The 15,394-nt window shown below is 35.3% G+C and overlaps 1 long non-coding RNA gene across 1 annotated transcript in view; it reads left to right on the forward strand.

Annotated features, from left to right (window-relative positions):
• Nucleotides 1-13,112, forward strand: part of LOC107078061 (uncharacterized) — a 35,063-nt gene extending 21,951 nt beyond the window's left edge. The window contains exons 2-3 of the long non-coding RNA XR_001479040.2: nt 5,694-5,808; nt 11,995-13,112. This is a non-coding gene — a long non-coding RNA (uncharacterized lncRNA). The remainder of the gene's footprint in view (nt 1-5,693; nt 5,809-11,994) is intronic.
• The last annotated feature ends 2,282 nt before the right edge of the window (nt 13,113-15,394 follow it).

Consider the following 15,394-nt stretch of genomic DNA (forward strand, 5'->3'; position numbering starts at 1 on the left):
TAAAGCTATCTATAAATAAAATAATTACAAATAAATTAATTTTGTCTCTGCACCATATAGTTTTTTTTTACAGTATGTACATGTATGTAAAAAACCTGGAAACCTGGAATAGAACAGTGGTGTGAATGTTTCAAATAGTACCCCCTTCTGAAATTACAACTGAACTTCCAGAAATCCGTAAACACCTTTAGTTTTTTGAGGGATGTTAATGCGCACCAAATATATTATATTTGGGGGTTTATTGAGAGTTTTCATTCAAATCTTCAAAGTCCTTCATTAGATTTTTTTCTGAAACTATTCTGACATTAATTGGGTTAAGTAAAATGTATTAAGCAAGACTTTCCTCATATGATCTTATTTTAAAAACAAAAATGTAAATGAGGAGACTTTGGCATATTGTAATTTTCTTTTATGCAGCACATAATTGCTCTTGAGACAAGGGTTTTTATCATAACAATTAATTCTCTGTGTCAGTTCACCAGAAATTATTAATACCATCCATGCAATGAAATATCAGGAAATCAGGATCATTACTCTCCTTTAATTTAACCCTCATATAGATAAGAATAGCTTAGGAATAATTAGCATTCAATCTCAAACAAAACCTTCACTTTTAAAATCCAACAGTACTTTGCTTTGTTCACATAAGCCATTGACTGGCATTATCTTGAAAAGGAAAATAATAAAAACAGTGTCTTCTCAGTTCTTACTGACAAGGGAAGGGTTGAGGAAAGGTTATCACTGCCCACTGTAAGTGAATGCTTAGTTTTAATTTACTAGAAAAAGAACTGGTGAAAAAAAGAGCCGAGCAGAGACCTAAATCTTTTGCCATTGACAAATTACTTCAGCTCACCTTTGCACTATAAATAGCTAGTGCTGCAATTTAATTCCTTTTGAAGTAAAAATAAATGATTAAATAACCTACTAAGGCAAGTTGGCAGGAAGGATAAAGAGCACTCATCTTTTTTTCCTTTACTACAGTATATCCATGGATTGTTGTCATTAAACAATAATTCTCTTATAATCTTATCATTTAAATTCATTATCCCTGTTATGAGAAAGGTTTTGTCTGTGCTTTTATCCATCTATAATAGTCCTTTCAGGTTTAAAATCTCTTTTCAAATGCTGCTAAAATTGTTCTCTTTTAAATATTTTTATTTCATTACTTTACATGCTGTGTTTTGTACATGTACTGTATACTTATAATGTTGCACAAAGCAGTATTTGAAATGTCCTTAAAAGGGGAAAAAGTGTAATGCAATAAAAAAACATGTGAAAGGACATGTTGGTGGTTGAGTAAAGTTTAGGATCTTGCCCTTAGGCAGACCACACAACCTGCAGATTCACCTTAATTAAACAGTGGACCGTGGAAATACCTCTTGAACTTTGTTCTCATTATATGTCCTCATGCATTCAATATAGAAAACCTCAGTAAGTTATAGTTATCTTCTTACTTTCATGTCACGATACTCTTCAGGGGTGCTGCAGTGTCTTCGGCTGCCCGCCACAGAGTTCCAGCCTTACCTAACCACTCATGCTAGCGTCGCAAGCTGCTAATGCTGCCTGTTCACTGACTTATTTTGTATCGCCCTCATCATAGTGCTTCTCATTCACTTAATTTACAGTCAGTGTTGTTCAGAAACATTGCATATCTGAATCTACTCTTAACAAACAAGCTCAAGCGTGCATCATACATGCTTCTCATTCAATCCATGCTACAGTATATGCACATCCTGCTTGGTTCCCATAAAACTGTAGCCAAACTGGCTTGTACTAAGCTCAATGTTTACAATCTTTGATGGTGTGATAGGGATCCATTTAGGATGACAGCCTGATCTCAGACCATCACTCTCATTTCACTCTCATTTCCTCCAGAAAAATTAATTATTAATTACGCTACCCCTCTATATTTGTTGACTCATCTCATTAGAATTTTACCAAACTAGTGAATACAACATAATGCCATTAATTTTTTAATTAAAAAAATTAAATATAAAATGTGTGTGTACAATTATCAAACTGAGACTGAGCAGTGATTTTACATGCATCTTCTTATAGTTTCTAACATTATTATTACTTTAACATGTACCTAATAGTGTGGGAACAGGAGCTAAATACAGTATAAAAGGTGTCTCATTTGCAAAAGGAAAGCCTTTCTTAATGTTTATGACTAAGTGCACAACATGTTCAGGTTGACTGAGTTAATTCCAGCATTTATTATCAGTTATAAATGGATTCTGCAAGCTCCGTTTTTGTAAATGAAAGGATGGTGTCATCCTGACTCTTGATAAAGGCAGCCCTGGCTCCATCCCCTGGGAGAACTTTAAGCAGGAGTAATGGTGGTTATACCCACTACAGATTGAATGAAAGTAGTTTCTCCACCTCTAGGGATTGTGGTCAGCCTTCCTCATATTATCCCTATTTTCTACTTTGAAAGAGCTGCTTGCAGAGAAAGAAAGAGTGGATCTATAAAAAGGAGGCACTGTGATTGATGATAAAGTAAAGAGAAATACTGAATGAGAATTCTAGAGACAGATATGGTTGAGAGTAGAAAATCTTTCATGTTTTTAAATGCTTTAGTGTGTTTTAAAATCGATTATTTTTCATTAAACAGTGGATCTAAAAAAGGTATACAAAACAGTATAAATTATTAAGATAATCAAAGCATAACTAACAGTAAACAAGCAATACACATGAGCGTGAACTTGGTCTTCTTGATCTGAAACAACAGAGAAAAAATTGAGAGGTCAAAAGGTGGAATTTGTATTGATTTTGTATTCTGAAGTGTAGCATGTCTGGCATTTAGGTCAAAGCTTAAAGTATCGAATCACCACTCCAGAGAGGAAATGTTCATATCTTCTCAGTACTTTATCTCTTTAAATAAACCTGTTGAAAATGTGTTCCAAAACAAATGTAATTATTGTTTAAACAGGCTATTAAAATAATTTTAGCTAAGTGTCCAGATATGTATGACAATACAATGTCTCTGTTCTAATTCTATGTTAACAATAACTGAAAAACAAAGCAGAACATTACATAATGAAACGACTCTGCACTCTAGTAGCGTGGTTCCCCCAGCAGTGTTAATTTAATGGAATATGAAAATAACTGTCAGTACATGAATTAAAAGTGAGTTTATATGCAACCTAATTATAATATATTTTTAAAACAATGTACACATCCACACATTTGACAATTAAATTTGATGAAAGTGTACAGGCTATGTGCTTGTTACACCTGGCTGGGAGCACCTTGCATTCCAGTGTTGCCCCAGGCACCCAGCATGTTCAAACGGACTCTCAGGCTTATTCTGACCCCAATACGTTCAGTATGCATCTCTCAAAGGCCAGCAGTTTTTCAGTCAGGTGAACCATCCCAAAATCCATCAAGCAGTTGAGCGGTCTATGTAAGTCCCCCTCTTATTCAGTGCTCTGACAGTGAGATAAGCGTTCAGTGCAACTTCATAATAGCTGAAGGATGGTCACCTACCAAATGCTTTTTTCATTCTGATTCCGAGTACTGAATTGAAAGGGTCATTCTGCCCTTGCTGCTTTTAATAATAATAAATGTTGTTTTATATATCACTTTACAGAACAAAAAACCATAGTGAGAGGAGACAGTAGATGGGGGTTTGGAATACAATAGAAAAGCAATAGAGTACATAAAGACCAGTTAAATAAAAGCCTTTCTAAAAAAGAAATTTTTGAGTCTAGATTTGAAAGATCTCAGGGAAGGTGACTCTCTGATATCCTAAGGGGTTGAATTCCAAATCTTTGGAGCACAGCAATAGAAAGCCCTGTTACCCACAGAGTATCCTTGGGGCTTGAGCGGGCAGAATTAGATGAACGAATGTTGCAAAGTGGGCAGTGGGATATTAGTAACAGACAGGTACTGAGATGCCAAGCCATGCAGAGCCTTATAGGTGAGCATGACGATTTTGAAGTCGACATGAAACCCGATAGGAAGCCACTCCAAGGACTCCAGGAGAGAAGTACTGTTATCATTTGCACTGGACCTGGTCAGGATTCTGACTGCCGAATTCTGGACATACCGGAGTTTATTCAATATAGATTGAGAAGGAAAAGGAAAAGAAAGTGTTGACCAGCTTTTAAGCAACAGTTGGTGACAGCATAGGATGAAGTTTGGAAATATTTCTGAGGTTGAAGAACTAATATTTTGACAGCGTGTTGTACATGTCGATCAAATATCATCCCTAAGTTCTTAAATTTAGATTGAAAGTCAAGTACAGCACCATCCACAAACAGAGTTATTGCATTAGCTTCACATAGTTGATGGGGCATGTTGAGAAGCATAACTTCAGTCTTGTTACAATATAAATGAAGGAAATTTTGAGTCATCCATGTTTTTATGGGAGAGATGCAATGTGAGAGAGTAGGTACAGTCACATCAGTGTCAGGTTTGGTATAGACATAGATTTGAGTATCATCTTCATGCAAATACTGAAAAGTAGGGCGCCCACTATTGATCACTGATAAACACCAGACTTAACGAGTAAAATTTCAGAACTAAAACCACCAGGAGAGACAAAATAACAGTGATCAGTAAGGTAAGACTTAAATCTTTAAAGACCAATGTGAGAAACTCTGAACAGTCTCAAGCCGAGAAAATACAAAACATTAAAAGCAACACCGAGGTCCAGAAGAATAGAAATAGAAAGAACCAGAATCAGAAACCATAAGAAAATCATTAGTGACTCTAACCAAGCTGTGCTGTGTAGTTGTTAAAAACCAAATGGGAGGGGTTTAAAAAGGTTATTTGCATTTGTATTTTGACATGACTATTTAACTAAATATTTGGAAGAAAGCGTAGATTGGATGTAGTGTAAAAAGTGTTTAGGTTGTCCAGAGCCATGTTTGGTTTTGAAGGCCGTTGGTACCACATCAGTAATCAAGGACTCAGTTATTATGTTGAGGACTATGGGGCAGAGAGAGGTGAAACGGGATTAAAATAAAGCGCTGGGAATGGGATCTAACAGGCAGGTGATGGATTTCATACATGGATCCAGTTACTTTTGACTTTCACTGTCACCTCCTAAGCTATGGCTCCTCAACCTTCTACACTACCGCTACAAGACTGAATCTCATTCTGTGGGGAGACTTCACTTATTGTGGACAGCTCAATTTTCAGCCAGCCTCTCCATGGTAGTTAAGGCAGTTTATTTTCCTGCTTGTTATGAATTTGGCTCCTCTCTCCCTTCCAATCACCCTGCATCATTTACTTCATTATCACTTGTTATAGCCTCACTTACTGTACAATGAACGTTCCTGAAGACCCACAAGGCACCTCTAAATACCTGCACTTGGAGCTCAGCTTGTCGTTCACCCCGGCCCTGAAACATCAGGGACTGCAGGATAACAGGATGCACAGCAAAACTACACCCTGGTCGGGACACTCTTCCATCACTAGACATACATGCAGAGATAATGTAGAGATACTAATTAGCCTTCCCAGCATGACTATGTGATACATGAAGAAACTGGAACACCAGGAAAACAACACAGGACACAGGAGGAGCATTTAAACTCCACACAGGAAGCAGCCCATTCTGGACTCAGAAACGTCCCAAGAGCTGAGAGACAGAAGTGCTAACAGCTATGCCAGCCTTTTCCCATACCATCTATTTTTATCTCTTACAATTATGGCTTTTTATTGCTTCCCATGTTTAACTGCAGATTTAGATCCCCACAACAGCTTCCTCTGAGACCATCTCTCATCCTCCAAGTGCCTCTTCCTCCCACTTGCACTGATCTGTACAGAACAACCATCTAAACTGATGATGCAGAGAATGTAAGTATTAGTAATTAACTAATCAATGATCCAGTTGGCTTTTCTATCTTCAAGGAGCAGGAAAGGGAGAATTTAGTTCCAAGTGATTAGCTCTTAAGCTAAAAGGACAAACACCGATGCATTAATAATACTGGGGAAATTAAGGGTTTCCCAGTAAAGAAATATTTCTAAAAATAATTAAATTTATTTTCCCCTGGATAGCTATGCCCTAAAGGTCTTTGTGGTAAAAGATTTTAGTAAATAATTACTTTTTAACATAAGTAATTAAAGAAAAAACCCAAAACAATTATTGGATCTGTTGAGATTCTATAGAATTATTTGGGTAATTAAAAAAGAATTCCAGGTATGTTATGCTCTATGTTATGTATGAAATAGGCTGGATAAAAGAGATTTCCTCATTGGAAAACTTAAAATTCACCTATCAGGTCCACAAATACTGTATTGAAGTGTCTCATTTTCCAGCTTGACAGATGGGCTGTGTTTATATCAATAAAACTAATAGTCCAAGAGCTAATTAAAATTGTCACAATAATACATTAATAACACATTTTCATTGAGCCTAAAATACACAGATATCAAAGACACTTTTTACTTTTAGGAACAACCTTGCCACAGTGAATCTCAGATCTCATTAATATTTTTATATTTTCAAAACCTATAAATTCATAAACTCAATGCACACTCTATCTTTGATAAAATTAGAGTAAATGCTGAGGTAAAATGTTAACAATCTTTTTTTTTCATGGTGTCAAGTTTATGCCCTTTGGCTTTTAAATATTTTTTGCCTCAGGAACTGTAGTTATATGCGTTGTGGTGTCCAATTAGATGTTTAAAACAGGTTTCCTTTTAATCAATTCAGACTGAAATTGAATGTAATAGAATAAGTAAAGAAATAGCAATCTTCAGTCTTCTGACAGTGAATCCAATGCTGTACCAAGTAATATACAACTACAACAAACACTCTGTGCAATTAGAGTAGAATGTTTTATGAATTTTTCTTTTTAAAACTCCAGGGTTCTTGAATAAGGAGGTTGAATTAAGGTGATGATGTGGCAGACATATCGGCCTGAAATGCAAAGGTTTTATGTGAAAGGAAACCCATGATAGATAAATTAAGGTGTCTTAATAAAGTATTATTATATATATTTATTTTCTGTAATTAAAGGTGACTGAAAATACCAATTTCATATTGTTTTCTGTTTAAATAAATTACAAGAAATGCAATTGATGCAATTAAAAAAATTACATTGTATCATACTCTTAAACAAGACCAGAGCAACTCTATGGTGCTTTAAAAATATTGCCAGTATATTTACATTGTTGGTTTATAACATTTATGATAACATCTTTAAATAAAGATTTTAAATGAAAAAATAAATAACTGAAACAATATTTGAAAATGAGTGATACACTACATCATGTTTGTATAGCTTCTGTACTGTCCTGCAATTCTCAGTAAAGATATTATACATTAGATATGTACAGTACTATCTTTTTTATTGCTTCTATTTTATTATTAACATTTTAAAAAGTGGTTATATTAGAGCTCATTAACAAAATATAAGTGATCTTTTAACATAATACTCCAAATTGTATTATACTCAATATTCCATGTTGAATGTAAATATCTAAACGAGAGAAGTAAAGGACAGTTACAACAGTTATAACCGTTAGGCGAAAATAGAGGTAGAAGGCAATATTGTTATGGAGGTCAAAACTAATGGTGGTAGCAGTTTCAACAGCACTGGTGCATGCAAGCCATGTTATGTCTAGGTGAGTCTGAGGTTTCAGCCCCCAGTCTCCATGGCTACATTCGCACGAGGAGCTCACGCACCAGATTCGGCAGGCTCTTCCAGTCACCTGCCTCTCGTTCATGTCAAGGAGCGCAGTATTTATGTTCCACTCCACCACTGTTTGGGACTCGGTTGTCGAGTAGGCATCCTACTTCGTGTTTCCAGTCAAGTCCTGCTTTCTGATTATCCTGTCAGCTACATGGCCCCTTTTGCTCCCTTTTACAACCAGCCTCTGTCTCAATAAACCAACCTGTATCACGCACATGGTTCCCTTTATAAATGCCGCAAGCTACATTCCATCTTGTCACGGTGCAACAAGTAAAGACTATCTTAGGGTATATTTAGATTTATGCAAGGTTTTATATAACGCTATATAACAGCTGTTGAGGTTTTTGTGTTTAAAGATTCACCTATTAACCAACAGTAACATAAGCCAACAGCAGGTGTAAGTCTTACTGTCAAGTCATCGTTAATATATTCCATTCAATGTTTGAAGGTTAGAAAAAACCCTATGTACAGTATACTGTATGTATGTTCATGTAGTTTCACATCAAGAATAGCTTTTGTTTGTAAAGGCATGTCATTTCTGTTTTCACGGATGTGTGAACACAACATACGTTTAACCCACAAATGCTCAGTGACAGGGTTTACTACTTCATGTATACAAAAGTAGTACACATACTCCTTTAGAATTCTTTTGCACAAAGAAGAGTGTGTCAATATTCTTCTGCTGTTAAAATTAATGCTATTGTAGCACCCTCATCAGGTTTTAACACAAAAGGTACAGTATCTTAACTCAGGTACTGGGGCAGTGCAGTGGCTGTGTGGCTAAGGAACTGTGCGTGTGGTTGGAAGGTTGCCGGTTTGTATCCCACAGCTGGCAGATGAATCCTACTCTGTTGGGCCCATGAGCAAGGCCCTTAACTCCAACTGCTTTAGAGGTGCTTTATAAATGGCTGATCCTGAGCTTTGACCCCAAGATTCTCTCCCTGTCTGTGTGTCTCATGGAGAGCAAGCTGGGGGATGCAAAAAGACAATTTCGTAATACAAGAAATTGTATATGGCCAATAAAGTGGTCTTATCTTCCAAATGCAAAAAGGTTTTTTGTTTAACACAAAAGGTATCTTGTTTTAACACAGTATTATCTCATTTAAATGCAAAATTATTTTAACAATGAAGGAACAAAATATGTATAAGACTTGTATGGTCTAACCGGCTTTACACCCAGAACATAAAGCGGAACCTGTCTCTGTCAATAAGTCTGTCTCTTATTATAAGTCAATAATAAGATTATTATAAAATTTTCACTCAGACATTTATACAGGGAAATTATGCTTATTTGTTCATTTGAGCAGTTTGTCATGTATCACTAAGTAAACTCATTGAGACACAGTTATATGGTGGCTTGCTAAACAGTTTTTTCACTAATCTTTGCATAAACTTTACGTGATGTATATCCATATATAGACATATTTCTGTATTAGTATTAGGGGGAGTGTCACTTTAGCTTGTTTGTTCCATGGTATAAAAGACCATCTTTTGTTACTTATTTTTGAGTCTGGTTCCTAAAAGCTGGTCTCCCATATGCATACTGTATGTAATAAAGAGACTTCTCCGACACAGACACCTGGACTCTGTCATTTGTATGACACAATAACAAAAAAACGAATGGCACTAATAATCTTCTAAAGAGCATTGCAGATAAATAATCATCTTGTTTAGAATATAATATGTGTGTTTAGTACAGATATGATAACAATTTGAAAATGACTTTACTTCTGGCTTATTAGCTGCTGTTCATGTTTTTTCTTGATAATGGAACCATTTTTATGAAGAATAACCTGATTTCCCCACAGAGTCTTGGGTTTTTAATGAATGGTAATATAGGATTAATGAGTGTTTTCCAAGCTCACAACCAAGAAATCGAAAGAGAAAGCAATTCTGTTGTTGAAGTGTTGAAACATTTGAACTGTTAACACCATCCTTGTTGAATAAAAAAAAACATTGTTTTATATCCTTGAAAGTGAAAGGTGCAGAAGGAATGGATGTGTGGAGAAACAGAGTGACAGATTCTCTGCTGAAGTAGATAACCTGTATAGTAGTTGCATAGAATATTTGGAGAAATGGATTAAGCCCCTAAAAGACTCTTGTTTTCATTGGATGGCTCTGAGTGAAACACCGAACTGGACTGATGTGGAACCATGTATCAAATAATTGATTGACAAAGGAATACCTGCTGACAACGTGAAATGCTTTGATCAAATTAGCAACCTAAGGAAATTTGCAGAAATTAACAAGAGTGATGGAGAGTTCACTAGTTTGCTGGCCCAACAAAAGTGGACAGAAAATCTAAAAACATTGAGTGTCACTCAGAGATGTTAAAAATTGCACAGTTCCTGTTTGCAATATCTTCTCATAATGCAAATGCATTATTTATGTATGTATGTATTTTCACTAATGCAAAGCCAGCAGACAAAAGAGAGAAGTAACTTAACAGTCGAATCTCTGAAAGGCATTCTGCTGGTACAGTTCATCTTCAAAGAAACATCATGCAAAAACTTCCATTCCTTCCTCATGGGTAATCAAACATTTCTGAGAAAAATCTGATTTACAGAGAAATATGCTTGGGCACATCAAGGGGAAGAAAAGTAAAGTTCTATACAACTGAGGAGATAAGCTGGAGAAAAAGTAATTAGTAATTATTAGATATTATTATTTACAGGTACAGAACTTTTCTGTACTAATACCTGATATGCAGGTAGATTTACCAATTTACCAACATAAAACATGGGATATTTTGAAAAACCTCTCCATTCCTACCCCCTTCCCAGATAAGGCAATAGTTCCTCAAGTTGTCCTCTTTTTTTGTTGTTCAAATATGGTAACCCTATAGGAATGAATAGTTGTGCGCAAACACGTAGCAGTTTTTTTACCAAACATATGAATGTACACAAAATGTGACAGTCTTACTTGAAAAGCACATTGGGCACATGCATAATGTCACCTGCAGGTAGGGAACAAGTGGTTTACTGATTGTTTAAGTTTTAAATGTTTAAGCATAGTATGTTTATTAAGGGATAACATATATTAATACTGAGTTCAAGTCATCTGATTATATAAAAATATAAAGTGCTTCGATTTTGTAGTTTTTTTAGTTGTATTTGAGTTGAATATTCTTTCTGTGGAATACCCACTCAGAAAGAAAGAATTTTCTTCAAACGCTAATTTAGAGAGAAAAGACCTTCATTGGGGTAACTTGCCTGGCTAGTGATTGATAACCTGTTCATAAGACAGAGCTAAAATGAAATGAAAAAGATCTCATAATGCCAATGCAGAATTCTGAAGTTACTAAAACTAACGATAGAATATGATCGAGAATACGGATACCAGATGCAACCATTTCCAAGTAAGATAAAAATGGGGTCTCCAAGGTAGTAGAATTTCTAAATCAAACAGAGAGAGAAAAGGTTCAGGATACATTCCAGTGTATAATGCTTGAATGAGGAATGAGGGAGAAGAAGAGGAATGAATGAGAACCCAGTGATCACCAAAGCAGGATTGCTGAATTAGTTGAGCTTGCTTAAAGAGGATTAGGTTTGAATTTTGAGTAATCCTCAAGATTTCTGAGTACTAGTGCTCAAGAGATTAAAATTCCACAACTGGGATTCCTTGATTATTAGTGAAGGACACTGTGCCAATCACAAAAGTGCCCAGAAAACACTTGGTGCTGAAGCCTGCTTATTAAGTACATTGTGGATGAGGGATAGGAGCTAGTAGTAAGTCCCTAACTTTATATATGTTCCAGAGCAGTGTATGGGAAAGTATGGCCATCTGAGATCAATCTAATTAGTAATAGAAATAGGGTGGTTCGAAAGGGCAATGAGCAGGAACTGATTTTATGTACTGTATAAGATAAGACTATGCCCAGTTGACTACTCTCAGCATGTCTGAAGATGGTCTGAGAGAGAATTTGCTGTGGCATTGAAATGTGTTGTTTGAATAATCAGGAGACTAGTCCAGAAAAAGGGAAGTCAGCTCTAAAAGGGACAGACCACACATCCTGGAAGGAAGAGTGTCAGGAGTGCCTATAACTGTATATTGCTCTATCACTCTTTATCTTTAGCTTTAATGTCCATTGTTGACCATAGAATGATTACAGCTCCTCCTGCTCATGTCTACAGTGAACATTTTAAATGACAATACTCTCTTGTCATTTAAGAATAATGTTAACAGCTGAGAGATGATTGCACTCAAGAAAACTGTGGAAAGCTTTATTCACTGATGATTACCATTTTTACAGATCTGACAGGAGATAACAGGTTTGGATGTTTTGTTAAACATTTTAATGACTGCTGCATTGTTCAAGTCAACCAGAGGCCTTGTCTGTTTGCAGAAAGAACATTGGAAGAGTGGCAGAACATCCCTGAGGACATTATCCAGAGTCCCATTGGATCTTTCTGTCAACACTGCCAGGATTGTGCTAATGCTCAGGTTGATCAGGCAGATACTAAACTTGTAATGTTTTCATTCTGATAGTGTGTCATATTTCATATGGAAAATTGATTCTTTGATCTGTAACTGTTCAAATTTTCTTTAATTTTGTTTGGTATCAATTTTTGATTAAATCAATTAGAATTGAGCGATGGAATTTCTTTTTGCATTGTTAAATGTTCACAACATTTAATTCATAAAAAATAAAAAGTTATTTTGGATACAGTGGAAATTGCTTTCAGTCTAAGTGTTATGTTAATGAAGCTAATGGTTTTGCTATGCATAATTGTTATATCATTATTTCATTGATAAAGGTTTTCTGCTCCCTCTCTTCAATTACCTGCTGTTTTGGTACAATGCTATGTTGACAATATTGGGGCATTATAACGGAGTTTTTGGGGTGCAAGTTCTGGATATACTGGCTCCTTGTTTTCATTTCCCCAGAATATTAACAGAAATGTAAACATCAATTTGATTTAGTCAATTACCCATTGGTTTATGTACTAATGATATCAGGGTATTAAAACAATACCCAATGCTAGGTTGCATTATGGTATATTTGGAAATTCATGTAGCCCAATTCACAGTTAAGAAAGTTAATGTAATGTAATAAGGTGTTTATTAAGGAAATTAGTATCCCAAGCATACATATTATTCCTGAATGCCTAATTGTTTGAGTATACCTGGAATAAATAAGTCGTCTAATAATATTGTAATGCCCTCGCCTGGTGGTGAGGAGGAAGCGCCCCTAGGCGCTCGTAGTACCGCTGGGCATGTTGGGAGTGGTAGCCGGGGAGGGTCTGAGGGTCAGCACGATGACCAGCAGCTGACCCTACCTGTGTAAATAATGTCCTAGTAGTTTTAGTGCCCTGTGTAGTCCTGTAAAAGTATTGTGTGTTGTTAGGTAAATACCACCCTAAAGATGTGTATGTGTTCTGTCAGTCTCCTCATGTGTGTGTATATCCTGTGTTTGGTTTTTGTGTGGTTGTTAACAAATAAAGCTAGTGTTTTGTTGGTTAATCGCGTCTTCACTGTTCTTTAGTTCTGAAAAGAACCTGCAAACGCTACAATATATTAAAGAACAAAAAAGGTTTTTAAATTTGTCAAAATCCACACCAATAAAAAATTAAAAATATTAAAATATTATTAAGTAAATGCTGTCAATCCTATACAGTTGTGTATATACAGTATATAAATTTGCAAAGCCCCTGTAACATCAGTAACATATTTCAGCGTAGGCTACATCTGTTTTTATTAGCATTGACCCTTTAATGTATTTGATGGGCTGCTATATAAAGATCAGCTTCTTTTGGCTTTCATTTTCAATAGGAATTAGCATATCTAAAGGGCAATGTCAGTTTTATTACAAAGCTCTCCAAAGAAAAGCAAATTAATCTCTGACACTTGTCAAACAGGAGAAAGGCCTGATTGAACTGTAACCTTTTTTAAAGTATTATTCTTTTAAATGTATGCAACTTATTAAAGGTATATGGGCAATGTAGGTCTGTCTAGAGTCCTGTGGATCATTTTGATTCTCAAGCAAATGTATTTTGAGTGGGTTTCAACACTGTTTGATTCTAAGTATTGATTCTGGTCTTTATCTTAAAAGCTTTACCTTTAATGTTTGGCAAAAACATGTGATGGTATACAGACTACAGAGTAAGAGTGGATGTGCACTTGACGTCAGCAGCTTCCATTAAGAAAAGACTGAATATATATATATGTATTAATTAGACAAGATTTATAGCCAGTTGTGCTCTAATCCCCAATACTCATTTGAAACTCAATTCGTTTTTTTTTTAATTCTAATTTGAGTCCTTGTAATCTTGGCTCAGCAACAATGAACATTGTATTTTTTATCAACTAAACCACAGACACACACAACTATTGTCAATATTTGTGTTTTATAGTTCATTGGGACTTGTTCTCTGTGTCTTAAATACAGGAAGTTTAATGCATTCCTTTGTTGTAAAATTTAATAATTGGATAAAACAACATAAGAAACAACACTAAAATGTGCACAATTATTTAGTTCAGTCAATGTCATTTTCTCATCTTTTAATTTCTTTCTGCTGCTTTTAGTCAAAGGTGGTAAAATATATTTCTGAAAATCACAAAGTTAAAACAAGTTTGTTTTACAATAAATATGAATTGGTAATTACGATGCTGCTTAGCTTAAAATTTTACCTTTAGCTTGCACAATATGGCATTCCAAGTGTTTTGTTGCCTTGGTATCTTGTGAGCCGTCTTATTATGAGCATATACAAATGTACAGTATATGGCATACAGGGCATGTTCAGAATACATTCATACCTTCATAAGGTCAATTAAAGTTCTACATGTATGGCTGTTTATGTTACTGTTTTCCATTAATAGTACAATAACATAATGAAATTTAAAGTGTAATTCAAATATTTCAAAATGTTAATTTTCCATGTAAAACTTTTGGGAAAATGCAGCCTCTTTATGCTAATATCAGCAGTGCTTTAAAAAGACCTTTATTGCTCTCTGAAAAACAATGCTGATTCACTTTGAAAGTGATGTTCAAGCTTGATCAGGCTCTTGGGTTAGTCAGGTTTCTTACTGCACAAACATGTTTAATAAGAAACCAAAGCAATCTCAGGGCAACAAAGTAATATAAGGATATTTAAATGGAAGAATGTCTACTGTTCCAACCCCATATTTGAATGATATTAATAGATGTTATTCAACTAAACCATAATACGTATCCCCCATGTTTTTACTAATCTCTTTTGTGTTTCATTTCCTTGGAGAAATATCTGAACCAGTAACGATTTAAATAATAATGATTTGCATGCAGTTAATGGCATGCTCACACAGAAGACCTGATCCAATTAGTATGTGATTAATCACAGGCTGCTGTAGGACTCAGTCTGATCACATCAGTGGCTAACTGACTAGAGCACTGAGCACAAATATTTCTTAACACAAGGCAACGGGGAATAGTAATAGTGAAATAAACCCAGGCAGGAGAAAGCCACGTAATATTTGGTTAATTTCTATTGTCATTTCACGACACAGTGCTGTAAAGTAATATTAATTACTGGCACTGCCAGTTTATTACTTTGTCACTTTCTTTTAAGTGAGTGGATATTTTAATGAACAGACATAAAATGAGGCATTTCATATGCATAGGAATGTTTGCACCCAGACTCACTAATTAGATATCCTGTGTTCCTGTGTCAGAAAGGGAGCACAGAAACAAATACAATAATACATTTAGGTTTATTTGTATGCAGTACAATGATTTACTGGGGAAACCAGTATAAATGTTAAATTAT

The sequence above is a fragment of the Lepisosteus oculatus genome, chromosome 7 (genome assembly GCF_040954835.1).
Source record: "Lepisosteus oculatus isolate fLepOcu1 chromosome 7, fLepOcu1.hap2, whole genome shotgun sequence".
NCBI classification, from domain to species: domain Eukaryota; kingdom Metazoa; phylum Chordata; class Actinopteri; order Semionotiformes; family Lepisosteidae; genus Lepisosteus; species Lepisosteus oculatus.